The sequence below is a fragment of the Petaurus breviceps genome, unplaced genomic scaffold (genome assembly GCF_028583685.1).
Source record: "Petaurus breviceps papuanus isolate PSGF00001 unplaced genomic scaffold, PetGlider_PUasm1.0 90822, whole genome shotgun sequence".
NCBI classification, from domain to species: domain Eukaryota; kingdom Metazoa; phylum Chordata; class Mammalia; order Diprotodontia; family Petauridae; genus Petaurus; species Petaurus breviceps.
The window spans coordinates 3,024,647-3,051,010 of record NW_027187351.1 but is presented as its reverse complement, the minus strand read 5'-3'; the positions used below and the strand labels follow the sequence as shown (position 1 = coordinate 3,051,010).

Sequence of the window (26,364 nt, the reverse complement as noted above, 5' to 3'; positions counted from 1 at the left end):
AGAGAGAGCGGGAGAGAGAGAGAGAGAGAGAGAGAGAGAGAGAGAGAAAACTGCCAGGATCCTGAGAACTTCTGAGAAACACTAGGAATTGAGAACAGAATGGAGAACAGAACTTGTAGTGCCTGAACTTCTCCCAAGAACTTCTGAAAATTGAATTGAGAACTTCTGAGAAATGAGAAGAGAGGAAAACTGGGAGGAAGCATGGCTGTGGTGTTGCTACTTTGTCTGTTTTGATGTTACTTTGTCAGATTCGTCTGCTGTTAGAGGATGGTGCTGTTGTTACAGAAACCCTGGAACCTCACTGCTGGTTCAGAAGCCTTGAAAGAGGATTTACTTGTTTTATGTTTACAGAAATCCTGGAGGAGGGTCTTGATGATTTCAGAGGCCCTGGGACTATACTGATGATTTGTGTTGAGTTCTCATACCTTGTTGGTGGGTCTGAGTTGATTTTACAGGCAGAAAGTGAATTGATGAGGATGCCAGGAATGTGAATGAATGTTATTGTGGTTTTGTTAAGCTTTATCTTTCCAGGAACAGAAACTGTGAAGGACTTGAGATAAACCAGACACTGTGAACTTCAGTGTGGAATGGGAACTGGATGAGAAACTGCACAAGAAGCTGGACTTGTCTGCCTTTGAACTTGGGTGACAGTGGGATAGATTTGGGCAGGAGTTGGGACCATGGAAGAGGAGCCATAGCAGCTGAAAGCCTGGCTCGAGTCAAGATGAAAAGACCTCTCCTTGGGTATTTAATGCAAACTAAGAATATCATGATTTACTTGGGGTAGAGAACTTTGACCTTTACATTTAGATGATTGAGTAAGGACTTACTAATTAAGGATGGTTGGAAACTAATCTCCAATCAAGAAGAAAGAAGACTTTGTGATTGAAGAGATTAAGACAATGTGACCTAGGGGTGGAAGACTTTGACCTCTGTACTTTGTGTCAATTAAGGGGCTTACCTCCTTAAGAATTATTGAGTTACTAAATGAATGTACTTTGTTTAAAACCATGTGACCACTTTGGTGAAAATTATGTGGCCACTTTAGTGATAAGTTGTTAAGCCATAACATTGTAAATGTTGTATTTTAATTTCTGTAAATGTTTTGTCTTAATTTGTTACTGAATAAATAGAGAGTTCACTGTACTGTGTAATCAGAACCTTGAAAGCTATTCACAGCAGCAGTCCTCTGGAAAGCTGCTCGTGCTTGGCTTTACAATCCTTCATCAAGGATCTACCCAATGGGCTGGAAGCTTTTCTCCATTTCCTTTGGTATTTCATGGATTACAGTGCAACATTTAGATTGCCCTTCTTTGTCATTCTCACTGCTTGGATGGTCCCCTTACTTTTCTGATCATATACATACTTGATCTTGATGCCTTTTATACCACTTAAATTTGAGCATTAGAAATTGGTGATATGTAGCAGCCACCAGGATCTTCCTGTTACCCTTTTGGGTCACCAGCACTTTTGATCCTCTAGAGATTATCATTTTCCATGATTTGAAGCTACATAGGGCCTTAACATAGTTTTAAGCTTTAATAGCTTTAATGAGCTATTAAAGGAAACCAGGGTGGTTTAAGCAATAACCATAACCTTTTATTACTGACACATGGGAAGACAGCAAGGTCTCCCAATAACTCGTCCTCCCAAGAGAGAAAATAATGGAACTCTAATAGCTTAAAACTGCACTCAGACTTTTGGGACACCTTGTACAGCACCACCAGGAAAGCAATGGGATTAAAAATGTCAGGTTTTGCAGTGAGAAATGGATTAACATAATTGAAGATATTGTAGGTTCTCAAATGTGATCCAGGTCAATTTCCTTCTCTTGTTCAATTTTGGGTCCATTTTTTGTCCATCTTCAATAGCCATCCAACAGATATGTACCACTAGACTCAATGGTCTGTCTGTTTAATGATAATAATAGCAGTGATATGAACAACATCTCACACTTACACAGTCCTTTAAGGTTTGAAAAGTATCATATATGTTAACTCATTTGATCTCAGCAACCCTACTATTATCCCCATTTTTTGGATGAGGAATATTAATCTGAGAGCTTGTGACTTACTCAGGTTATAAATCTCTGATGCAGAATTTAAACTCAGGTCTTCTTCACTTCCAGGCCAATATTCTATCTAATAGATCCACCAGCTCCTTGTTATTGCTGTGGAGCACTTAGAGCTTAGTCAGGCATTAATGACACCAACATTATCCACCACATTTTGGGCCATCACCAACTGATATTGATTTTTGTCCTAAAACTAAGCTTCAATGACTCAAGAAGAGGGAGTGAGGTTGAAGACTTTGTGCAACTCTGCCTCACTTAAATCCAATGATGTCATTGGGCTTCTTCAAAAATGAAGAACAACAAATGTTATTCAACACTAGGTCTTAATATATAAAACTGTATAGTCTTTATCCCCTACATTTTTCTATTTTCAATGACTAGTTCAGCCTATTAAAGAAAGAACTCTAGGGGTTAAACTGAAAAAGAGGTTAAAAATATACAACCCTACAGAATCTTCATCTGTTGAATTAAATCAAGTTGAATATCATGTTATGGAACCTACATACAAATGTATATGTATTTCCAGCTTTTACCTGGCTGAGTTTCTTTTTCCATATCTTATCCTTGGAGACTGGTCAGACTAATCCTGTCTAGGCAAGATTCTCAATTATGCTCTAAATGTCATTTTGGCAAGAGTGCTAAGTGTCTCAGCCGTTCTTAATTCAGTTTAGTTGGCCCTTATCTCTGGGCATAGAAATAGGGGTCTAGAGCTCATATCTCACATACTATGAGGAATTTTTAAAGAAAAGAAAAGAAATGACCTCTATTATCAAGCAGTATGCATCCGGTGGGAGGACCATAAATTTAGAGTTGGAAGGATGGTAGAAGTAATCAAATTCAAACTGAGATTGTTTAAATCAATTGCTCAGTGTCATCCTCCTAATAAATATCTGAGGTAGGATTTGAACTTGAGTTTTATTGACCCCAAGTCCAATGTTATATCCACTGTGGCAACTCATTGTCTTAATAATAGCACATATGAAATCATATATAACAATGGATAGCTCCTAATCCACAAGACCTGAACCCCAACAAAAATTAAGTTCCTACTATGTGCCAGGTACTCTACCAAATATTGAGAATTCAAAGAAAGGCAAAAACAAAAATAAATTAAAACAACAACTAGTCTTTACTCCCGAACAGCTTCCAATCTTATGAGACACAACATGCAAATATCCCAGGCATGAGAAACGACCAGAGAAAATTCTGAGTCGGGAGATGGAATATCATGTTCAAAGAACAGCAAGGAGTCCAGTGTCACTGGATTGCAGACAACATGGAAGGGAATAAGGTATGAGAAGAATGTAAAAAAGGGAAGGCATTGGGGTTATGGAAGACTCTATAAGGCAGACAGAAAATACTGTATTTTATTCCTAATGCAATAGGGAGCCATGGGAGTAGAAGTATGATACAGTCAGTGTTTCACTTTAAGAATATCACTTTGACAGCTGAGTGGAGGATGGATTGGATTGGGAAGAAATTTGAAGCAGAGAGACCAACAAGCATGCTCTTGCAATATTCCAGCTTTGAGGAAATAAAAGCTTGCACCAGAGTGAGATATTGTCAGTGGAGAGGAGGGGTTATATACAAGAGATGTTATGGAGAGGTTATAAATTGACAAGGCTTGGTAACAGATTGGATATTTGACTGTATGATGAGGTTAGAGGACAGACTTCAGAGGATGAAAAAGAAAAGTAAGTAAGGGCAAGGGAAGTGGAAGCACCTATTGTAGATGACCGTCTAAAGAAGTTTAACCGCAAAATGGAGGAAAGATGGGATGATAGCTAGCAAGGATGATGAATCAAGCAAGGATATTTTTGAGGATGGGAGAGACATAGGCATGTGTATAGACAATAGGGAAGCAGTTAGTAGACAGGGAGAAATTAAAGATTAGTGACTGGAGAGAGCTAGGTGGCTCAGTGGCTAGAGCACTAGACCTGGAGTTAGGAAGACCTGAGTTAAAACCCGGCCTCAGACATTTATTAGCTGTGTGGCCCTGGGTGAGTCACTTAACCTCTGTTCTTGGTCTACTGGAGAAGGAAATGGCCAACCATTCCAGCATCTTTGCCAAGAAAACCCTATGGACAGTATTGGTATGGTATGGTCCAGGGGGACATGAAGAGTTAGATGTGACTCAATGACTGAACAACAACAACACGGGGTTAACAGAGGAGGCAATATGTTGGACAATAGAGAGAAGAATTGCATTGCTGTGCATGTTATCCTTAGCAAGGAGAATGGCCACCTCTTCATGTGAAATGGGAATGAAGAAGGAGATAGTGGTAGAAGGCGTCTGAGTGGTTTGAGATGGAAAGCAGGATAGGAGAGGGAGTTTTGGTAAATGGTCTTAATTTTTATAATGAAATGTGAGGCAAGACTCTCACTTGATAGCTTTGGGGGACATGGAGCTATGGGTCTCTTGAAGAGGAATGAAAAATTTGGAAAAGATGTTGTGATAAGTGGGATAATAAATCTATTAGGGAGGTATAAAAGGATTGGCGTGCTGTGCTGAGACAATTGTCTTGTCTGACATAAACTTGTGGTGGACCCAGTCAGCATGGCTTCATGATTTTCTCTAGTTTTGTTGAGCAGCATGTGAGTAGGAGAAAAGACAATATGTGGTAGGACTGATCCACGGCTTGGGTTTGGAAGGGCAGGATCTCCAATCGGACAAAGAGGAAAGGAAATAAAAAAGGCAGTGTAGAGTTGAACTGGTTGGCCAGATGGTCAAGATAGGGAAGAAACGATGTAAGCAATTCGAGGGTAATAATTTGAAAGATCCGAGAGGAGAGATTGGAAGTCATGGTGATGATAAAGAAAAAGTTTTGGAATTGCAAAGCAGAGGGAGAGGTCAAAAGAAAATAGATTAAGATCATGGAAAATTATTAAACATGGATATGTTCAATACTTATGGGTGATGGTAAGATTAAGAGTATGGTCATCGGGGCAACTAGGTGGCACAGTGAATAAAGCACCAGCCCTGGAGTCAGGAGGACCTGAGTTCAAATCCTGCCTCAGACATGTAATACTTACCAGCCATGTGACCTTGGACAAGTCACAACCCCAATTGCCCTGCCTTCCCCCCTCCAAAAAGAAAAAAAAAAGAGTATGATCATCACTGTGTGTAGTTCTGGTGTGATGGAGGAGGTCATAGGAAATTACTAAGATGAGGAATTGGGAGGTTAGCTTATTTGAGTTACCATCAATATGTATGTTGAAGTGAGAGCAAGAGTTGAGGAGAAGAGAAAGCTGTGAGCCAGGAAGGCAGGAGAATGTTCTTGTGGTCTGTAGACAACAGATACCCAAATCTTAATTGGGTGATACGTAGGGATTTCATGAACCTCAAAGAAGGAGAAGTTCCTGAGTGATTGAGGGTAGAGGGAGAGCCTGGGTGTGGCAATGGAGTAAAGAATATTCTATTACCAGGGCAAGTGAAATACAGTATGAGTGAAAATGTAAGCAGTCCTCAAAAGGGTCATCAGGAAAGATGCGTCTTCCAAAGGAATCTAGGATTCAGTGAATTCAAAAAGATAGAGGTACTGAGAATGAAAAAAATAAAGTTCCAGATAAAATCTACTTTGTTACCTATAGAGCATGTGCTTGAGAGATCACAGTGAAGGCTTGGCTAGGTTTAGAGTGGGAGGTCCTGGTGTCGATTGGATTGAGAGGGATAAGAATATGGAAATAAGGTCAGTGTATAATGAAGATGTAGACTACAGTTTGAACAATGTCAACTGAGGGTTCAGAATCACTGTGGGGGTGTAAATAATGGGGAAGAAGTATGTTAATCATCTAGGAATTAGTTCAAGTAAGTTACTGTTATCCAAAAGAGTTCATCCTCAGAGTTGTCTCAGGCTTTCAGGTAGCTGTGAATGGTTGGAGAGGGAGGTACATGGAGAGTTGGAAGAAGGCAAACCCTGTGAAGTTATAGGTGGCTGCAGACATGGCCTGCCTTGAGCAAGATGAAAAGGTAGGCGCTGTGGAATGACCAGGAGCCAACTTTGTACAACTTTGTACAAGCCCTGTACATAGGAACAACAATCTCACGAACATGTCATAGGTATAGAGTGGCTTCTCCTGGAGCCCTGGAAGGGACAATTGTATCTTGAGAATCTTGTGTTTTCTTTTGCATGGGTAATAAGTAGCTGGTATATAGAAAATATGGTCTTAAGTATTAGTATTCCCTAAACCATCCCCTTTCTGGATCTTCTAAAGACCACTTCTGTCTTTTATTTTTACAGTAGAATTACCAAATTTATTCATTTTTTTCTTTATTGACACTCCTCAATTTTTTCTTTTTTCCCACTTAATAGAATTTCATTTTTTTCAATCACATGTAAAGATGGTTTTCAACATTCACTTTTACAAGATTTTGAGTTTCAAATTATTTTCTTCCTCCCTCTCTTCCCTTCTCCCTCCCCAAGATGGCAAGCAATCTGATGCGGGCTATACATGTACAATTATATTAGACATGTTTCCACATTAATCATGTGGTGAAAGAAGAATCAGAACAAAAGGGAAAAACCATGAGAAAGAAAAGAGAGAAAATAGTATTTTTCAATCTGTATTCAGACTTCATAATTCTTTCTCTAGATGTGGATAGCATTTTCTACCATGAGTTAAAAACAACTTATCTACATAGAAACCCTTATAAATTGTTGTTGGATCCCTAGGTCATTATGCAAAGCTTATTTAACCCAGAAGGTACCTGAAATAGGAAGGGGTAAAGTGGGAGCTCTCAACCCTTTCAAAATGTGTCATGGATCACTTTGGAAGTCTGGTGAATCCTACAAAGGCCTTCTCAGAATGATATTTTTAAATGTTTAAAATAAAATATATAGGGCTTGAAAGGAAAATAATCATATTGAAATATAATTATCTATTTTTTTAAGTAGCTCATAGGCTTCAGGTTATGAATCCTTTAAGAGGAAATGGTGATAGACAACTTAATTGAACTGTACTGGTAGATGGTTAAACTCAGTTATAGTATGAGTTAAAAGAGATTCCATGGTCTAGTCTGGTCATCTAATCACCATTTAATATTAGTTTTTTTTGTCTTATTAGTGGACTTTTGGAAAGTACAGTTAACAACTCTATATTATATATATATATATACATACATATATATAATTTATGCTTTATTAATATCCCAGAGGTTCAGAGAAAGGAGAGATTTCTAAAGGTTGGAATAGCTATACCAGTGTGGTGTAGGTGGTACTTGACAGGGCCTTGAAGGATAGATAGTTAGAATTTGGATAGACAGAGAGGAGAGGTTTAAAAACATTCCAGAGGAAATAGCACAAGGAAAGACACAGAGAAAGGAATCACCATGAATTTTACCCTAGGACAAGAGGAAGCACGAGAGTCTGTGAGAATTACTGGAATTACAATAATTAAATTTAGGGGAGGAGTGATTAAAAAGTACAAAATATATGGAATATGAGTATTAAGTGGTTATGTACCATGGTGGTGACCATTTCAACTAAAATCAGACCAGAGGAAATCCACTCACTCATTCATTTATTTCACAAATATTTAATGAGCACCTTCTACATTCAAGGCACTGTTCCTAGAAACTATAAGAAATATTCAGAATGAAATGTAGTCCCTGTACTCAAAGAGTTTATAGTCTAGTAGGAAAGATGAAAAATACCATAAGACTACCATACAAGGTATGATGTGAAAGAATAATAAATGAGTGTTGTAGGCTGAGGGGTTTGTCCCTCTAGAGAATGTGTCCTTTTCTACCTGACCTACATCAGTAAGATACAAATGCACTTTGTTAGCTGGACATTAAAAAATAACATTCTCACTACTGAGATAAACATTGAACTGTGTTTTCAAGATGGCATAGACCAGTATTCTGTTTGAGCTTTTCAAGAGGACACTAGATAACTACTTCCTAAAAATGGAATTTAATCTTGATTAGAGTTAGGAAGATGAACTAGATGTTCCTTAAAGTCTTTCCTATTTCTGTGTTCTAATGATGCCAAGGCCACATAATCCCCTTGGGGGAAATTCCTTTTTATTCTCATGTGTGATCATAGACTTCATTGTTAACTCTAGCCAGCCACTTTAAATGTATGCAGTGTTGTGGAAAGAGGAAAATAGAATTGAGGACAGGGACTCTGTCCTTAACCATAAGGAACAGCACCAGAGACAGAGTGGATGGATAAATATAAGTATTCAATTTCCAGCTAACTTAGAAATCCCTGTATTATGGATCAATCAATACATATGTGATAGATTCAAGTGATAGACTCAATACTAATTTCTGTGTGAAAAAAATGGTCTTGAAAGTTACATGTTAAACATTAATCAGACTATGCCTTTTTCAGTACTCCTTTAGATTTAAATGAATAATGATAATGATAGCTAATATTTATATAGCATTTACCAGGTACAAGACACTGTGCTAAGCATTGTACTCATTTGATCCTTACAACAACCCTGTAAGATAGGGATAGTTAATATCTTCATTTTATAGAAGAGGAAACTGAGGCAAACAAAAGGTTAAGTGATTTGTCCAGGGTCACCCAGTTAGTAAATGTCTGAGGCCGGATTTGAGCTCTGGTCTTCCTTACTCTAGGTCCATTGATCTATTCTAACATCCCTATGTAATTGGTTGCCTCAAGGCCTTCTCCCTAGTCTAGCTTTTACATTGATTTTCAGAGAAATCTTCCTAAACACTGCTCTTATCATGTAATTCTAATGTTCAGAGAATTTCTGTGACTCCTTATGTCCTATACTAGGTCTGACTTCCTCTCCATGGTTTTTGCTGCTCTCAGGAACTTGAAGCAGCCTTACATGGTACATAGGGCATTAGACATAAAGTCAGGAAGCTCTGGTTTCGGATCTGGCCTCAGACACTTATCAGCTATATGACCCTGGACGAGTCACTTAATCTCTTAGTGTCTTAATTTCCTCTTCTGTACAAGGAAGGTGTCAGACTTGATGAACTGTTAGGGCCGTTCTAGTTCTAAATCTTCGGTCCTTATTCCCTTTTTCTCTCCAACATGAACTTTGTGCTTTAATCAGGACTATTTGCCATTGAATATGTCTAATTCATTCTCACTCCAACTCTGTGCATGTAATTCCTCTTACACTTGAAATTTCCTTCTTCCTTTCCTCCTCTTTACTTTAGCTGAATACTATCTACCTTCTATACTTTAAAGCAGGTCCCACACCCTTCAAAAAAATCTTCCCTAACTCTAAGCTTCATTAATCTCTCACCTATGGAATTCTATGGCATTTCTCTGTCTGTAACACTCATTTTTAGTATTAAATCATATATTGCCTAGAGGAGTCACTTTTAATTACCTGTTTTGCACGTGAATGTAATGTTTCTCCAATGAGATTATAAGTTTCTTGAGGGTAGGCTTGATACTTCTGCATCCACTATAGGCCCTAGCATAATGTGGGGTATAATATAGGTATACACTAAATACCTGTGTAATTTAATTTACTTGAGTTGAATTGAATGTATCCCCAATTTTTTTCCCAAAAAATGTAGGAATTTTTCATCTGGAGTTGGTGAGTTTTTAAAATATATATTTTGATAACTGTTTCAAATTTTATTTCAATATAATTGATTGATTCTCTATATTTTATTTTATGCATTAAAGGAATTATTCTGAGAAGGGGTTCATGGACTTCAGGAGACTGCCAAAGGGATCTGTGATATAAAGAAAAGATTAAGAACCTCTGCTCTAGCGATAAAAGGTACAGAGGGGAAAGGAAGGCTCATTCTGTGCTAAGTAATGCTTATGATAATGTGTCTGCTGTTGTTATGGTCTTTCCAATCAGTGAAAGTGAAATTAAGTGTTCTTAAGGTTGGCACATCAGCGTATCAAGCTCACGTCAAAGTGAAGCAGGATGCCCTCTAGGCCCCAGAGCCAACCAGTTGGACTGCCATCTCAGAGATGCAAGATAAAAATAACCCAAATCTTTTCTCTTCCTTTTTTTTCTTAGCTTTCTTTTCACAGCCTGTTTTCCCATCTCGGGTCTGACAAAAGTTATTTGCAGCATTCCCATCAGTCCGATGAGTGACAGGGGACTTGTGTCAAGTGAGAAAATGAAATGTAAATTTTATTAAACACCCCCTCTCATCTCTGTGTATCAATCCAGATTCCAGCCGAACATAGCAAATCAAATCCTGTCTTTGCCAGGCCTCAGGGCACGCGGAAAATCATTTCTCCTTAATACCATTCCCTTCTAGTAAAATATTTTTCTGTTTGGTAAATGAAAATTTAAAATGCAAACCCTGTTTTAATCCCAGCAAAAGTATGTCTTCAGAATGAACATTTGAAGAAGCGAGCAAGGAAGAGGAGAGAAAGAGGAATTGGTGGGTGGGAGACAGGGGCAAGGAGGGGAAATGCATTTTATTCAGTCACTGCCTTGTGATTTCTTAGTGTCTGATGGCTGTGCAGAGATGCATATCCATGGTATAAAAGGCAACATCTTTTGAAAGCTTTGCCCACCAGGACATTTATCTACATGGTGTCCTTATTCAGGATAATAGCAATCTTATGTCTCATACATTTGCTTCTGAAATAGCATTAAAGATCTCTAAGCTACATTCTGAGTGTGACTATCTAACCAACTGCTATCTTATCTGAGTCAGCTCACTGGGTCTGTCCAAATGTAAAGGCAGACTTATACAGAGAATTAAAAAAAAAAACAATTAATGTAAAAATGCAAGAAAAATTATGTTGAGTTAAAATGCAGTTTTAGTTGAAAAATGAAGTTTATTAGAACAATACAGCAGCAACCAACTTAGTCCAAGAAGGGATGGGGAGTTTACAAGAATTAAACTCTGGAGATGATAACAACAACAAAAAAATGTCAATAAGCAGGCAATAGGGGAGGTATAAAGGACGCAGATGTGACTGCACAAAGAATGTTTCAACCAGCTTAGATTTTTGAAAAGACATGTATAGAAGATGGTAGTCAGGGTGAGTAATTGATATTGAATACAAATGTATGATACAGTCCTCTTAGAAGATTGTCAGAAATCTTAAAAGTTCAGAAGGAGTTGGCAATTAAATAATTAATTGAAGTTAGCAATTAATACTAAAGACAATAGAAAGAGTGACTTTAACATATTGAGGAAAGAGAGGGGAGAATTTAATAAGGGGAGAGGAATTGTTGCTTTAAAAAGATGGAGGAGATGACAATGGAAAACAAAAGGAAGCAGAATTAGTGAAAGATTAGTTTACTTGTTTTCTAGCTTAAGGAGAATGGTATTTGTACTAGAGTGAGCCAAAGAAGAATGATTTATATAGAGTCGATTCCCAGGAGAAGTAAGAAGATAGTAAGAGAACAACTAGGTGTCTTTTATGAATTCAAATTACCGCTCCAGACAAACTACATCCCACAGTTCTGAATGACATGGCTATAATATAATTATTATATTATATTTATATATAATAATATATATATAATATATATAATAATTATATAATTATAGATATAATTACAGAGTCACTGTCAATGATCTCTTAAGGATTGTTGGTATGAGGGAGATGTTACAGGACATAAGAAAGTCCAATATTCTAATTTCAACAGAGGGAAGAAAGTAATCTGAATCCTATGGGCAAATGAACTTGGCTTCAAATGCTGGTAAATTCTATCATGTTTTATCAAATATTTGTGTAGTGAACATCTAAAAGCATTGATCATTAATAGAATGGAATCATCAAAGAAAGATAATGCTATACTAATCTCATTTTCTTTTTTGACATGGTTACTATACTCCAGGGAGATGTCATAGATATAGTTTATGGAGATTCCAACAAAATATGTTATAGCGTTCCTAATGGTTTACTTGTGTGTAGGAGGGAGACATGTGGACTAAACAATAGTACAGTTAAATGGATTCAGAACTGGGTTGAATTATTAAACCCAAAGATGATGATGGTGGTGGTGGCAGTGGTAGTGAATAAGAATGATGAAGGAAGAGGAGGAGGAGGAGGAGGAGGAGGAGGAAGAGGAGGAGAAAGAAGAACAAGAAGAACTTCCAAACAATTTTCATTGCCTCTTCAGCAAAGGAATGCCAGGAAAAGTGGTATACAGTGGGAATTTTTTGTATCCTGATGCTTTATGATAACTGTGGAGATCTAGTAGGAACCCCAAAACATTGGTTAATTGGGCACTTGAGTTATCAGTTTGTATGAACACTTGAATCATTGTGTTCCTAAAAGTAAAAAAAAAAAAAAATAGATGAGGTGGTATGGAGTTTTTGGTTAACCCTACTTGGAACCCCAAATACGCATGAAATTAACAGAATCAATGAGTATTTTTATTTTATACTTACTATATATCATTAAAAATTTGAAACAGATCTTTCCAGGTATAGACAAAGACTTCATACTGTTTTTTTTCAATTGTACCCTCTATTCCATCACATAACAATCTATTGCTGACTGGTGCATGGCAATGAAAAAAAAAAAAGAATTTTACCCCTAGTATTAAATTAATTGAAACTGGAGATGTCATTGATGAATTGTTGAAATATCAAGATAGAAAAAACTAGAACCATTGAAAATATTCCCTTAAGAAACTGACCTGAGATATTATACTTAAAAATTAAATGTATGACAAGAACAATACTAGGATTTAGAGTGATTTTGGAAAGGAGATGGGGCATACTTAGAATGAAATTTTGAAAAGCCATTTTTTTTATTCTGGCAACATAGCCAACCAACTATACCAAAACCCAGCAATTTGAAAAAATCTAGTATCTTTAAGAATCATCATGGATGAACATAATATCCTACAAACAACATTTGATAGAGTATAAAAAAATATTTCAGGATCATCACGAAACAGTCTTTGCCAAGACCAAAGTCATGATAATTATATGGATGAAATATGGAGTTTTCTAAAAATACTTTTAAATATGAACATCAAATACCACAATGGTAGCTGTGACTTGAAAAAACTACAAACTACTAAAGACTTATGGAAAGAAACTGGAAGATTTTATAAATATCTAGATGGCACACACTTTAGAAAACTTAAACAGCATATCACTCATTTGAAAACAATAAAGAAAAGTATACAGAATTGACTCAAAACAAAAATCTATCAGAAATTCTTGGCACTTTTAATCAAAAATTTTTAAAGTCAAAAGATTAAAGGAACAGAAGGAGTGAAAACAGTTGTCATTTTGCAGTCATGTCTTACTCTCCGTGACCCTATTTGGAGTTTTCCTGACAGAAATACTGAAGTGGTTTGCCATATTCTTCTCCATGATATATAGTTTCTCTCCTCTCCCCCCACTCCCAAATTAAGAACAATGTTTTAAATATAAGTTACTATATTGAATATGCTTAAACTCCAAACTGCACATATATCAAAAGCTTTCAAAATATAAAGACCTAGGGGGAAAAAGTACAAAATAGGCTGACATACATGCCATTCCTCTTGTCATTGAGTTGTCCTAAATATACTTCTACAAAATATGAGTTTGCATCTCAATACACTTAAAGAATTATAAAAAACGGGGAGGCCAGGTAGCACAGCAAGTAAGAGCACCGGCTCCAGTGTCGGGATGACCTGGATCAAATCCGGGCTCAGATACTCAGCACCACACCCAGAAATAACTGGCCTTGTAACCTTGAGCAAGTTACTTAACCCCAATTGCTTAAAAAAAAAAAAAAGAATTACAAAAAGCAAAATTTTTTATCCAGCTGTAATAGTCTGCAGAACACTGAATATAAAAGATAAAATGATAATAATATAATTGCTACTTGACCTTGGGCTATTTCTATCTGAACCCCAACAAAAATGTGGGAATAATAATAGATAGTATTTATAAAGCACTCTATGATTTGCTAAGAGTTTTTACAAATATTATCTCATTTTATCCTCATAATAAGGGAACTGAGATAGAGTCTAAGTGACTTGCCCAAGATTAGTTATACATAGTATGTGTGCAAGGTTAGATTTTAATTAGGGTCTTTCTGGTGCCAGGTCTGAGACTCTACCCAACTAGACATCTAGGTAGAGAAAGGATAGGTTAGGGGCAGCTAGGTGGCGCAGCGAATAGAGCACCAGCCCTGGAGCCAGAAGGACCTGAGTTCAAATATGACCTCAGACAGGTAACACAAAAATTAGCTGTGTGACCTTGGGCCAGTCACTTAATCCCAACTGCCCTCAAAAAAAAAAAGAGAAAGGAGAGGTTAAGAACAGTGATGACAATAGCGCCTTCAGGTTTTCAAGGTACTTTACATATTTTATCTCATTCCTTTGATCCTCACAACAGCCCAGGGAAGGAAACACTAAAGATATTATTCTCCACATTTTAGAGATGAGGAAACTGAAAAACAGGGAGACTAATTGTCTTGTCCATTATCACATAACAAGCAAATGTTAGAGGTAGTATTTGAACCCTTTTCTTTCTGACTCTAAGTCAGTACCTTCTGTACACTACTATCCTATGTCTCTAATAGTGATTAATGGATCAATGTCAACTTGAAGGCATGTTTCTAGTGAAGTGCTCCAAGAATGTGTCCTCAGCTCTGTGCTGTTTTTAGCATTTTTATTGGTGACCTCAATAACATATTTAATGGTGTAGATGACAGGTTCATTAGATAAGAAGAAAAAGACATGAAACTAGGAAAGGTAGGTCACATATTGAATGACAGTCAGGACAAAAAAAATAATCTTAAAGGCTAGAAAAATGGATCAAATTGTATAGGATGGGATTTCATTTGTTTGTTTTTAATTTTGTTTAAGCTTTTACTGAAATATATTTGCTTTTAAGATAGGACAAAAGCAGAAGTTACAAAGATTTCTGCCCACAACATCTGGAGACACACTATCCCTGTGCCACCTTAATCCCTAGTCTCAGACAATACATTTTTTACATAGCATTAGCCTTACCAGCTCCACTTACAAATGCAATGTGGCTGATGGATGGACGAGTCTGCATCTCTACTATTGCTAGATGTAACTGGTCCTCAGAGACTTTACTTCTCATTGTCTGGCCTCTAATAGATCTGTACATTGACTCCAGATCTGGAACTTCTGGTGACTCCTCTGTAGGACCTTTCCAAGCTCACTTACTTGTGACCATCTCCAGTCTTTTTGACCTAAAATAAAAAAGAACAAAGAGGCAAAGAATAGAGGCCCATGTTCATGAGCAAAATGCTATCTCCTGATCAGCTCAAATTTGCCATCATCATTATCCAAGGATAGGTAAAAGAGAAGAGTAGCCACATGATGAGGACATCTTGGTCTTCTCTCCTGTCCATCTCTTTGAAAGGAGGGGTAGGTGGGGTGGCTAGGTGGCACAGTGAGTAGAGCACCAGTTCTGGAGTTAGGAGGACCTGAGTTCAAATCTGGCCTCAGACACTTAACACTTACAAGCCTTGTAACCTTGGGCAAGTCAGTTAACTCCAATTGTCCTGCCCTCCCCCCTCCAAAAAGCCAAAAAAAAAAAAAGAAAGGAGGGACAGGGAGCATAAAAGAAGACACCCTATCTTTGGTGAGATGAGTTAGAGATGGGGAGGTAATATAGAGTGGCATTAAAGTAACATCTAGAAGACAAAAACAGAACTTAAGGATACTTCTCACTGCCCGGTATAACTGTGTCAGAGTTGAAAATGAACAGTGCCATGGGAAGATCACTGGTATTGAAGTAAGGTGTTCATAGATTTGAATCTCTACTCTGACTCTTAGAAATGTTGTGACCCTGGGCAAATCCTTGAATTTTCCTTATCTTTAAAAAGAACATGCTTATAACTGTATGACCTATTACATGGAGTTACTTTAAGAAACATGGCATGTAAACCTCAAAGTGTTATAAAATCTCCTTGTAGTACAGATAAGCAAATTGTTAGGTTGTAACTTTGGTTTTTGTACATTGAAGGATAGAAATTTTTCCTTCTCTCAAGAAATTCATGTCCTATTCATCCTCTAGGGCCTAGATCAAAGCCCACCTTTTCCATGAAGCCTCCTTTCAATTGTACTCTTGACTTTTCCCATCTATCACAACACTTATCTTCACAATGTGAAATCATAAGAGAGAAGGAATAAAACAGGTATTATGAGACCTTACTATAATAGAGGTATATGCCAGGAAGAACAAGAGTTTAAAAGAAACAGAGAGTAATCTACAAAAATACAAAATACTTGAATTAATAGAACAGCAACCAGAGATCTTAAATAATCCAATTTCAGAAAAAGGAAATTAAACTAGCTGTAAAATAACTAATAATTTCTGTCTCACGCACTTGACACCTTTTGAAAAGTGTCCTTGTATAGTTTCTCTGAGTGTGTTTGTGTACTGTAGTCTTTGTGACCCTGGGCAAGTCACATTCTTTCAGGACCTCAAGCAGCTCCTTAAGCACCACTTGTCTGGTGCCATCACACCTTTCACATCTTTTGTGAAAGCTACTCTGCTGGATGGTCATAAGGTTGTTCATTCTCTAAAACAGGGGACGATGAACCACAGCTGAGGGTCAAATCCAATTGCCTGCTACTGTTTAGCCAACCGGGAAGAATGGTTTTTAATGTAAAAGCTATTCTTACTTCACAAACCAGTACAAAAACAGTCAAGGATTTGGCCCTTGGACCATAGTTTGCTGATACCTCTTCCAGGATCTGGAATCTTGAGTTCGATAGTTCCTATATTAGAACTGGAATGTCTCATTAGATGATCCTATACAGGAATTGAAAGTCAAACTTTACCCTAACCCAATAATACAGATAATCCAAAACCAAGGTGTACCCTTGTGGATTCTGTGTGACCATTGTGCGCTATCTGGGCCTACTATTGCTTGAATCTTCTTTACCTTATGTGGTAGGATTTGTATAATCAGGCTTAGTATAGTGAAGTAAATGTTTCACTGTATACTCTAGATCAGTGATGTCAAACTCAAATAGAAACAAGAACCATTAAATTGTAAATAAGGATCCCTGCAGGCTGCATACTGACTTAGAAAAGTACATATTAATATTATCTTATTTATTTTGTTGAATAATTCCCAATTAGATTTTAATCTGGTTTGGGCTATATTGGGGATTATTGTGGGCTGTGTTCTGGCCATGAGTTTGACACCTCTGCTTATGCAGAAGCCAACATACCATCTGTGTAAATGAATGTTTACAATGACCTATGCCCGTTCTATGATTCTTTCATAGATATCTCAACTAGGATGCTTTAAAAGTAGCTGTTAGTCATTGAGATACAGTTAGGGAAGGGCTTCAGTCAATCTGAATTTAGGTCTAGCACTTACTCTCTCTATGACCTCAAAGAAGTCACTTCCCCAGAGACCCCTTTTTGACTATTAGCTATGGAACTCAGAAGTCAAATTTCTCAAAAGAATCAGCTATTGATACATAAAGTCTTTTTTTAAGCTTTATTAATTTGTTTTTCTTTTTACATTACAAATATTTACTTTACTTCCACTTTAAACTTGCACAAAAAGAACATTAAATACCTAAAATATAACAATGGGGGCTGGGGATGGAAAGTACAAGAACATTGGGAATAGAAGCAAGGAAAGTAGAGCAATTTAGTGCAAAGTATATAACCAGTTTGCAGACACTGCAGGCCCAGAAGCTGAAGGAGTATGTATGTGTGTGTGTGTGTGTGTGTGTGTGTGTGTCTGTCTGTCTGTCTGTCAGGCAGCTAGGTGGTGCAGTGGATGGAGTGCTGGGCCTATAGTCAGGAAGACTCATCTTCATGAGTTCAAATCTGACCTCAGACACTTACTAGCTATGTGACCCTGGGCAAGTCACTTAATCCTGTTTTCCTTAGTTTCCTCATCTATAAAATGAGCTAGAGAAGGAAATGGCAAACCGTTCCAGTATCTTTGCCAAGAAAACCACAAATGGGGTCACAGAGTCAGACGCTACTGAAAACAACTGAATAACAACAAATATGTGTGTGTTGGGGAGAGGTGGGCAGCACAGCTCTTACAATCTTCAAGTCTGTAAGAGGAGGACAGTGAATGGATGTATGTATATATAGAAAGACATCATTGATGGTCCTTTAGAAAGGCCATTCTGACTAGACAAACATCTCTTTATCAAGTTCTCCATCAACCCTCCTTGCAGGATGCTAGGCATTTTTAGATGCTGGTAATGGAGGCAGCTCACTCAGGCATGTTTTGTTGGTTTCTCCAATATCATCTTGTTTACAGGCAGAGCATAACTAGGGATTAGCTGGAAAATCATAGCATTGGACATGAAAGCTTTCAGAAAGGGGCAGGGTATGGGTGATAAGGAAGAAAAAGGGAAAACAAAATATTTGTAAGAATATATTTTTTTTACAAAGAATTGGAAACAAGATTGATGACCATAGAGTAAGGAATGACTAAATAAATGGTGGCATATAAAGGGATAATAGTCCTCTGTAGAAAACAATGCATATAAAGAATTCTGAGAAGCAATGGAAGACTTCTATTATCTAATGTAGAGTTAAATAAACTGAACTAAGAAAGCAATGTCCTCAGTGATGTTGATAATGCAAAAAGAAAAAATGATAAAATGAAATTGAATATGGTGCAATCGGAATAAACAAGATTAACTTTGATAGTTGAAAAATGCAGATCTTTCCATTCTTTGTGGAGGTTTTGGATATGGGATAGCACATAATACTGTCAGATATGGGTGATATGGAAAATGTGGGGATTGACTCAGATGCCCTATGAAATCTTTTCTAGCACATGGTGCAGAAAGAGTATGTTGTAGTGAAATGTTTACTGAATTTGAGAGACCTGGCTTACTAATTGTGTTGTTGTTGTGGCTGTTCATTTTTTGTTCTCAAAGAGCCTGTGTCAGGCTGATTACACATTATGAGGTAGATGTTTGAATTGTTTGTCCTTTGTTCTTGAAGAGGATCAATGACATCAGGAGGGTGATTCTTTTATTTGTAAGTGAATTGGGTTTAACTGTGGCAGAGCTGTGTAAAGTTTCCAGCTTCACTCTCTCCTCCAGAGTCATGGAAGTTCAGTGGCAAGACATAGGTCAGAAAGACTTGCTATGGCCCCAGATGCAGACCTGGTTTTACAAGACTCTTACTAGCTACATCACCATGGATAAGTCACTTATCATCTCTGGTTTCAATTTCTTCATCTGTAAAATGAAGGCATTCATAACCACTACTATTCTTTCTGGTTTTTATTCTCTTATTTTAGGTGATGATTTTACTGAAATGATTTTTTTCTCTTTTATTCTCATATTTTTATTATAAGGTACAGTTTGTAGAGGGGGGCAAGGAAGGATATATTTAGAAATCAAAGTAATGTAAAAACAAAAGCTAGCAATAAAAATAAGATGGAACAAAGAAAAATAAGAGGCATATTCAATTTTCACAATGCACAGCTTGTCACAAATGAGTTTTATGAGTTTCAGGGAGGAGCCCCATAAGCTTCAAGTTTTTTTGGACTATTGCAACCACTGGAACACTCAATTTCCTCTTCTGTGATATGTGGATAAAAATATTTCCCTATCTACCTCAAAGAGTTTTTTTCTTGTTGACTTACTTTATCTCTCATTGACTCTTAGGATCATGGGTATCTCAGAGATCATCTAGTCTAACTCCCTTATTTTATGGGTGAGAAAACTGAAGACAAGAGACATCTAGTAACTTGTTTTAGGTGCCACAGGTTTTAAACATCAGTGTCAGGATTAGAATTCAGTTCCTTGAATCCAGGGTCACCACAAAGTCCCTGAGCAAAGCGTTTTGTGAACTTTAAAGTGTTACATAAACATGATACATCTACCCCGTAAGAAAGTATAAAAACTCAACTTGTGTATCTATTGTATAGTGTTGTGTTGTTTGTGCTTCATTTTTGAAGAGGACCAAGGACACCAACAGGTGATGTCTTGACTCCTATGTGAATTGAATTTAAGTGAGGCAGAGTCAAACAAAGGCGTCAGTTTCACTTTCTCTTCCAGAGTCACCAAAGTCCAGTGGCAAAACATAAGTCAAAGTTATTTGCAATGGCTCAGAATGCAGTGATGAACTTTGCATCTTCAATATCTGACCAAACCCTAAGCACTTCACAGTGGCTTCTTCAGCCACCTTTGTGGCCATTTGAACAAATTGTTCTCATCCACCCATGGGGGGTGGGGGGGGGTGGGGAGGGATAGGGGGAATCTTCACAAGCTTGGGGTAGACATCCCCCTAATTCACCATTGGCTTTGAAGCCTGTCAGTTACCTTCAACATGGTTTAGCCTGTCTGCTGAGATAGTTTTACCAGGTGTGACCTTTGGACATACCACAGCTTCTTGGAGACACAGGTGAATGCTGATACAGTAGAATTCCTTTTAATATAGTTGAACCCTTTGAGGTAGAAGTTTCCACTGCAAAGACAGGTCTATACCTTCTCTACAACTTAGAATATTTGAATTGCCTAGACTAGAAGGTAGAGAAGTTAAGTGACATGCCCCAGGTCATACAGACAGGTCAAAGTTAGGACCCAAATCTGGTTTCCTAAATTTTTTGCTTTTGTTTTCCAAAAGGAAAGTGCTTTGTAAATTGTAAAGTCCAATGCAAATGCAAGCTATTATCTTTCTGATTTGGCTGTTTACCAAGCTGGGATAGGGCCTCAGGGCCTGGAGGAAGGCTTTCTTTTCCTTCCTTTTTTCCCCTCTCTTCCTTTTATTCCCTTTGCCTATAGTCAGGATTAACAAGGCCTGCAATTCAACATAATAGGACAGAGAGATCTCCCAAGTAGCCCAGATGGGGAATGCTACTACTATTTCCTCCTTTCCCTACAAGTCCACTGGCCAGGGAGCAGAGTGTGTATTAACATTCATCTGGCAGGGGCTGAAAGTAGTAATCGACATGAGCATTGACTAGACCCAATATTAGTGATGGTGCTGGGAAGCCATCCTGGCTTTTGGCTGCCTCAAGGCAGTAGTGATCCCCCGCTTGTCCTATCTGTCAGTCTATTTGATCTCCAAATGAATTGCTTTTGATAACAGCTATATAAATGCAGAACTGATCCGTTGGGCCTTTTTAAATGAGACTCCTCTCTTTCATCTCCCAGTCATTTCAAAAAGCAGATAGACTTGTTAGAGGTTTTTAATGCAATGATTTATGTTTTATCTTGCCTGGTTTGAGGCAGCATTTATTTAGCACTAAATTCTTCCCCAGCCTCTCTATATGAGTGAGGGGAAAAACGTTTGAACACACAATATTTGGAGGTTTTTTCTATTATTTTTTTAAGTTATTCAATATTATATTTTCTGCCTCATTATGGTTAGATGAGGCAATGGACTTTATTTAGCTAGAAGAGGGAGGGAGCAGAGAAGTCATAAGGCAAAGCTCGTCTATGCCTGGATCAGGAAACAAGGAAGGAACATTTTTGAAGATTAACTCTCAGGTCACTTAAAACAAATAATTAAGTTCCCCACCCCCAAAAAGGAGAGTAAAAAATCTTTGGCTTCAATGAAAAGTCATTTCTTATGGTCTTTCCTAGGCTCATTTTTCTCATTTTAAGAAGAAAATCTATTTAAAAGTTTTTTTTTTCTTTTAATTTCTGCCTGCAGCTTCTTTTCTCCTTTACTCATCCTTCCTTCTCCATACACCACCCCAACCCATGTGAAAACCCCACCAGCTGACGGGCCAAGTTCACCAATCGCCCTGACTGGAACCATTCACAAGATGCATGTGATGTGAACATGGAGAGGTTGGAAATACAAAGCTTACTACAGACTCAGAAAGTAGAATTTGTTTCCCTAATGGTAGAAGCTAACATCCTCACTCCCTTATGGAATTTCTGAAAATAATATGGAGACTGAATTTCCTGTGAATCAAATACCACTTTGGCTGTTGCTATTTTAAGAGATACTGCTATGAGTTTAATGTTTTGGTGAGAGGAATAGCGCTACCTCTCCCCAAAAAGATAATATATTGTATTTTGGAAGACAGACTTTTCTGTACTGGTTTTACTTAAAACAAGATGTATCTGGACCAAAAACTCAGAAATAATTTATTCCAATTCTGGTCTACCAAGAAGCCTTTCAAAGGCACCTCCTTTAAATGATATATAATGAAGCAGAGGGAAGGATCCCACATAGTAAAGAATAACTGACATCTCTGGGAGCTGAAATTCATTTTTGAGAGAGGTTAGAGACCTCATAATTCAAAGGTGTCAGAGCTATCTGGAGATGTGTAAGAAAAAAATTTTTTTTCTCCTCATGAGAACAGTAACACATTTAAGCCTGACAATGGCTTCTTTCTATGTATTTTCTCTTACACAAGAGAAAAAAAAATAAGAGTATTCTTAAATTCTTGAATATTTCGGTCAAGGTGGCTTTTATCATGGTACTCACATGGAAGTCAGAATATTACCATTGCTGGTGATTATTTCATTTCCCCCTTTGGGGTTTCTTTGTTGATATTCCTTCTAATTGTGTAGGTGAACTCTGAAGGACTTGTCTGTTTCTTTGAAGAAGGGTATGCCAGTTACCGGTGGACTTCAAGGAAAAATCATCACATGTCTGATCTTATAAGCTACTTTATAATAATTATAATAATTGCTTTCATTTATAAAGCACCTTTATTCATAAATGATTTTTCCCATGAGGAAGCTGGAGAAAGGGTGGGAGGTAGGGGAATGGGATAGTATTATTTCGAGACAAAGAAACAGAAATACAGAGACGTTAACATTTGCTCAAGGTTACCCAGCAATGTAGGAAAAAAATTAAAACTGGAGTATTTGTCTTCTGAAAATGAATTTGCAGCTTTCTCAGTAATTCCTCTTTTAGGAGACTATAATTTTCTTTTTCCCTGGTAACATTTGGTGAAATAGATAGCCAAATAATAACCTGGAGGTGGGGGTTGGGGTAAGGACTCAGACTTAAATGGTGACTACAAAACATTCTCCTACCAAGTTCACTTTTGGGTGTGACATAACTGGGGCATGAGTCCCATATTTACTTAGACAAGGTACTTTGACTTGTGGGTTCATCCACTACTGGGCTGAGTCAAGGACATAGCTTTATAGGGCTGGACCTTTATCCAGCTTGGCCGTAGCAGCTATCACTTCTAAATATTAAAAGAACCTTGCTGGTTCTTTTGACTTTTTGAAGTTCAAAAGGTCATAATAAAGTCTATTTCATCTCTAATATTCATTTGCATAAGATGAGGGGGAGAGACATAAAAAGATCAATGCAAGGAGTTCAAGGCCAATGCTTGAGAGAAAGAGCCTTCACCCCCACAGAGAAGACCTCAACAATTCTTCCTCATTGGGAAGCTGACAGATATGGGAGAGAACCTCCCTTTCTGTATGCCTTTTAGATGCTTACTCAGTTTTGGCTCAGCAGTCAATGACAAGGTTTTCTCTTGGGTCTTTACTATTACAATAACTTCCTGGTTGGTTTTCCTATCTCAAATCTCTCCCCACCTCAGTCCATCCTTCACTTAGCTATAAAAATGACCTATCTAAAGCACATGTTTGGCCAGTCTCTTTCCCTCACCCCCCATTCAATAAATGCTAGTGGCTCCCTATTACCTTCAAGATCAATATAAAATTATCTGACATTTAATTAATTATTATTATTTTTTTAATTTTGGAGGGCAATTGGGGTTAAGTAACTTGCACAAGGCCACACGGCTAGGTTTTTTTGTATGTGTGTGTTAAGTGTCTGAGGCCAGATCCAAACTCAGGTCCTCCTGACTCCGGGGCCAGCCCTCTACTCACTGAGCCACCTAGCCACCCCAAAATTATCTGACATTTAAAGCACTTTGTTCTTCTTGTGCTTTACTAGTCCCTCGGCCCCACCATCTCTGCCACTAGGACACTTTTGTGAAGATCAAAACGGTGAGGATCATAGAAATGACATTTTTCCTCTTTATCCAACTGATGCTACAAGAAATGTTTTGCCTGAAGTCATATTTCTCTCTAATATGACTTTAGGCAAAACACTTCTTGTTGAACGTCAGTGTTCTGACCTCATGGCCTCTAATTCATTATGTAATGGCCTCAAGTCACTATTAAAAAATGGTGCCAGGTGGCTAGGTGGCACAGTGAATAGAGCACCGGCCCTGGAGTCAGGAGGACCTGAGTTCAAATCCGGCTTCAGACACTTAACACATAAACTAGCAGTGTGACCTTGGACAAGTCACTTAACCCCAATTCCCCTCCAAAAAAAAAGCACAAATGATAGATAGATAGATGATAGATAGATAGATAGATAGATAGATAGATAGATAGATAGATAGACAGACAGACAAATAAAAGAATAATGCCATTAAGCAAGTAGCAAGTATATCTTTGAAAATATGTGGTCATGGAATGCACACCCATCCTACAGTCAGAAAAACTGGGTTAAAGTCCCAACTCTGAACTGTATTAATAATGTGAGCCCAGGGAATACATGAGATTGCTCTGAACTTCAACTTCATTTCTATAAAATGTGGACGATTTGGTATGCTGGAGTTTCGTTTGTTTTTGCCTACCTTGCAAGGCTATTTAGGAAACATTTTGCAAGCTGTAAAGTTATAGAAACATAAGGCATTATTAATTTAAAACTGAAGAAAGACAAAGGTTGTTAGAGTAACTTGTCCAAGTAAACAGATAAAATTAGAAGCCCACTGTCTATTTTGTATTATATTTCTCTTAATTTCAGACTCCTGGCATGTGGATTCATATTTAGTTTCATTGTTGTTTTAGGATAATTTGTTTTGCCTCCAAATGAGATCCCAGTGGTAGGATATCTATTGTAATATCAGGGGTCAAATCTTCCCTAATCGTCTGTCTAGCTACACCCCCTTCTCTCACCCATCTCTCCTCTATTCTGGAATCTACCTGACACTTTCTATGCTAGAAACTTCATCTCCTACATAGCCTCATTGATCAGTATCATCTGGGCTTTAACATCATGGGAAGAAAGAAAGAGATCCACCTGAATGATATCCCACTCTTTCCCTATAAAATACCTTACCCTCTTCAGCATCTCTGAGTTGCCATGATATAAGAAGTAACAATGAATCTTGGAATGCCATTCATCCAACCAGTGAGAGTTTGACATAATCTTCTCATAGGTCCACAAGATGAATAATACAGAGAGCTGGAAAGGACAATAGAGAGCATTTAGTCCAATCCAACCCTCTCGATGTATAGATGAGGAAATTGAGGCCCAGAGAGATTAAGTGCCTTAGGACTCAAGGTCATATAAGTGTCAGATTTAAGATTAAAACTTAGGTGCCTTAACTTCAAATATATTTTCTTTCCACTGAATCTCAACGATTGTAGACTTGCTACCTTTTCCTTAGTCTGAATATTTTGCACTCAAGGCACACACATTTTTTAATCATAGATCTGTATATTATATGTGTGTGAATCACTGGACCAGTGATTTCATTAGTGAAGAATTTCTACAGTGCAGATTGGCATCTGCTGCTTTACAACTATAAACGTATATATTTGTGCATATGTGTATATAGTTATATCTAAATAGATGCATATATACATTTACAAATATGCACATATATAGGTATATACATACACACATATATATCATTGGTTAGCAGACTTCTTTGTATAAGGCACTATGCTAGGTCTTAGAGATACTGTATTTCATTGCGCAATCATCACTGATTTTATGCCAAATCTTTTTGCAAAAAAAGTGGGGTGTGACCATTATGCAAAGATATTGTGCTTACTTGCATTTCTTATCTTACTTGTCTTTCAGTTTCTACACCAGCTTTTCACTCATTAAAATCTATCTTTCCACAGTTCTGTTTCCATGCTGTTCAATGAACACAACCCCTTTCAGCTTGAAGCCCACAGAATAGTTTTAATATTAACCCACAATCAAAAAGAAATTCTTTGCACATTAATTTATCACTAGTAGACAAACAGTACAGTTTAGCTAGCCTGGGAAGATACAAGTCTTACCATATCACATGACTTACTCAAGGTAGCTTCGCCTGCCTACCTGCTCCCCTTGAACCTAAGGCTCTTCATCGGGTTAAATGGCAATACCTTTAGAACAGCAGTGCTCTAAACAAACCACTCAAATCGGCTTTCAGAAATATACTGATAATAAATGTGTGCTAAGAATTCTAGGCTCCTAGCTCACAGTGTTTGAGAGATAAATTCATATCCATATGCCACTGGTAAATACATTACCACTGTTTACCTTTTAAGTGGTGTGAGGAACAGAATTATACCATGCAGCAATTATGCGATGAAAGATTATGAACAAATTTTTGGACTTAAAAAAAAAAGCAAACACAGAGAGCGATCATTATGCGTTAGTGATGATTATGCAGTGAAATATGGCATAATGATAAAAGAAACAATCCATGGTCAAGGAG

General features: G+C 37.5%; 1 long non-coding RNA gene across 1 annotated transcript in view; it reads right to left on the bottom strand.

Annotated features, from left to right (window-relative positions):
• Positions 1-25,114, bottom strand: part of LOC138147977 (uncharacterized) — a 33,689-nt gene extending 8,575 nt beyond the window's left edge. The window contains exons 1-2 of the long non-coding RNA XR_011164950.1: positions 24,987-25,114; positions 14,976-15,171 (exon numbers count right to left, since the gene is read on the bottom strand). This is a non-coding gene — a long non-coding RNA (uncharacterized lncRNA). The remainder of the gene's footprint in view (positions 1-14,975; positions 15,172-24,986) is intronic.
• Between the last annotated feature and the right edge of the window lie 1,250 nt (positions 25,115-26,364).